Source organism: Hordeum vulgare, chromosome 1H, assembly GCF_904849725.1.
Source record: "Hordeum vulgare subsp. vulgare chromosome 1H, MorexV3_pseudomolecules_assembly, whole genome shotgun sequence".
In the NCBI taxonomy this organism is placed as follows: domain Eukaryota; kingdom Viridiplantae; phylum Streptophyta; class Magnoliopsida; order Poales; family Poaceae; genus Hordeum; species Hordeum vulgare.
Window position 1 is genome coordinate 471224581 of NC_058518.1, and position 3075 is coordinate 471227655.

The following is a 3075-nucleotide window of genomic DNA, read 5'->3' on the forward strand; positions in this document are numbered from 1 at the left end:
TCTTTAATTACACAATAAGCTTTATGTTCTAACTCAAGATGTAGGTGACATGCTTTTCCATAGACAATTTTGTACGGGGTCATTATCGTAGTGTTTTATAAGCAATTTTATAATCTCATAAGGCATCATCAAGTTTCTTAGACAAATTCTTTCTAGATCTATTAACAGTTTTTTGCAAGATCAATGTTATTTATCGATTGCTCAACTGAACTTGACCTCTACAGTGAGGGTGATAACGTGATGCAATTCTATGGTTAACATCATATTTAGCTAGAAGTTTGGAGAAAGCACCATGAATAAAATGTGAACCACCACCAGTCATTAAATATCTAGGGACTCCAAATCACGGGAAGATAGTATCCTTAAGAATTTTTATAGAAGTGTTGTGATCAACACTACTAGCTGGGATAGCCTCTAACCACTTAGTAACATAATCAACATCAACTAAAATATGAGTATACCTATGAGAGGAAGGAAGAGGTCCCATATAATCAAAGCCTGAAACATCAAATGGTTCAATAGCAAGTGAATAATTCATAGGCATTTCATGACGTCTACCAATGTTACCAATTCTTTGGTATTCATCATAATAAAGGACATACTTACGGGCATCTTAGAAAAGAGTTGGCCAGTAGAATCTAGAATGTAATACCTTGTGAGTAGTTCTATCAACAATATGGTGCCCTCCATAGGCCTCAGAATGACACTTTTGTAGGATTTGTCCATGTTCATGCTCAAGTACACGATGTATAATAACACCATCCACTCCTTCTTTAGAAAGATGTGGGTCATCCCAAAAGTAATGTCCTAAATCATAAAAAACTTTTATTTTGATGGCATGTGAAACTAGTAGGTATATATTTAGCAACAATGTAATTAGCATAATATGCATACAAAGGAGTACTGATACGTCTCCAACGTATCTATAAATTTTTATTTTTCCATGCTGATATATTGTCATTCTAGAACACTTTTGGGGTATTTATATATCATTTTATATTATTTTTGAGAACTAACCTATTAACCCACTACCCAGTGCCATTTGTTGTTTTCTGTGTGTTTTCCATGTTGACGGGTTTCCATACCAAATGAGGTCCAATTGCCCTGAAATATTTTGATGATTTTTTCTAGACCAACAGAAGACCAAGGAGCATTGGAAGAAGGCTAGAGGCCTCACAAAGGGCCCACAAGCCAATAGGGTGCGGCCTGGGAGGGCACCCCGATAGCTAGTTCCTCTATCGTGGCCCTCTCGACTCCGTTCTTTGGCCTATAAATTCTCATCTATCCTAAAAATAGCACAAGGACTTCTGAAACACTTTTTACGCCATCGCAAGTCTCTCTTCCGATGGGAGGCCATCTGGAGCTCCGTTCTGGCACCCTGCCGGAGGGTGGTCGATGATGGAGGGACTCTTCATCATACTTGCTACCCTCACAATGATGTATGAGTAGTTCAACACGGACCTACTGGTCCATAGTCAGTACCTAGATTGCAATCTCTCTATGTGATCTTCAATACAATGATCATCACATCTTCGCTTTGATCCATATGATGTAATCCCTTTTGTGCGGTGCATTTGTTGGGATCCGATGAATTGTGGATTTATGTTTAGATTATTCTTGATAATATTTGAGTCACCTATGAATACTTATATGATTCTTATATGCATGATTACGATAGCTTCGTAACTCTCTCTGATCTATTGAAATAGTTTGGCCAAGTAGATCGATATTTCTTTGGTGAGAGAGGTGTGTTGTGGTAGGTTCAACTTGGAAAATTCATATATCCCAGTGACAGGAGGGGACAAGATGCGTCTTTGGATTGCTTCTATTAAGGATAAAAATATGGGGTTCATTTATATTTCTTGAGTTTACTTTGTCTACATCATGTCATTGTTCTCCATGCATTACTCTGTTTTACTTAATGCTCTAGATGCATGCTGGATAGCGGTTGATGAGTGGAGTAATAGTAATAGGTGCAGGCAGGAGTTGGCCTATTTGTATGGACGTAATGCCTATATATGCATGATCATTTATGTGAATATCGCATAACTATCCTCTTTTCTGTCAATTACCCAACAGTAATTTGTTTACCCACCGTATGTTATTTTTCAATGAGAAATGGCATTAGGGAAAGCCATGGCCCCCGGGCCTGTTCACAACATATTTATAAAATCTTCATTACCTTGATGTTATTTAGTTGTTTTTATTTTATCTTGCTATCTAAAATTATCTACAAACCTCACTTGCTTGCAAATAACAAGACAAGAGGATTGGCAACCCTCTTGCCCGCGTTGGGTGCAAGTTATTTGATCTTTTGTGTGCAGCTGCTGAAGATGATTATGGTTGATATTCCAATTTGTGTGATAAACCTTGGTTTCATAACTGAGGGAAATACTTACCCATTTTGTGTTGCGATAACCCGTTCCTATTCACGGAAAACCCAACGCACATCACGAGTATCACAAAGGATTTGTGGCGCCGTTGTGGGGGAATATCATCACCAACTACAAAGTAACTCGACACAAAGTTTCATCCACTTGTTCTTATTTTTATCAGCTGGTACATTTAGTTTGCTCATAATAAAAAAATAAAAAAATTACCTTTGCTTGTTTAGCTTGTCCCTAGTTTGCATCTTTGCTCTCTAGTTTACATGCCTAGCTATGCTATGTTTATCTTTATCACACCAAAACAGAAAGTAAAATGCAGAAATAAAGATAAATAGATCCCCATCCACTAGCTAATCTTTCAATAGACCCATCTATGTTAAAACAATTGCTAGTGAGAGTGCACTAGATTATCTTTATGAGGTCTTGCTTGAAAATAATGAATCCATTTATAAAGTGATTCTTGTTAGTTCCTTGAATGAAAAGCATGATTTCTATATTGTTGAATTTGAATATGATCCTACATGTAATCATTATGAGAGAGGCAGATATGGTCATAGAAATTTTCATGTTACTCCCTTACCTCTCTTGATATTCAAATTGTTAATGCTTCATTCTTCCTACTTGCTTATGCTAGACACTTGTTGTCTTGACAAATTGTTTGCTTATAAAATTCCTATGGATAGGAAGT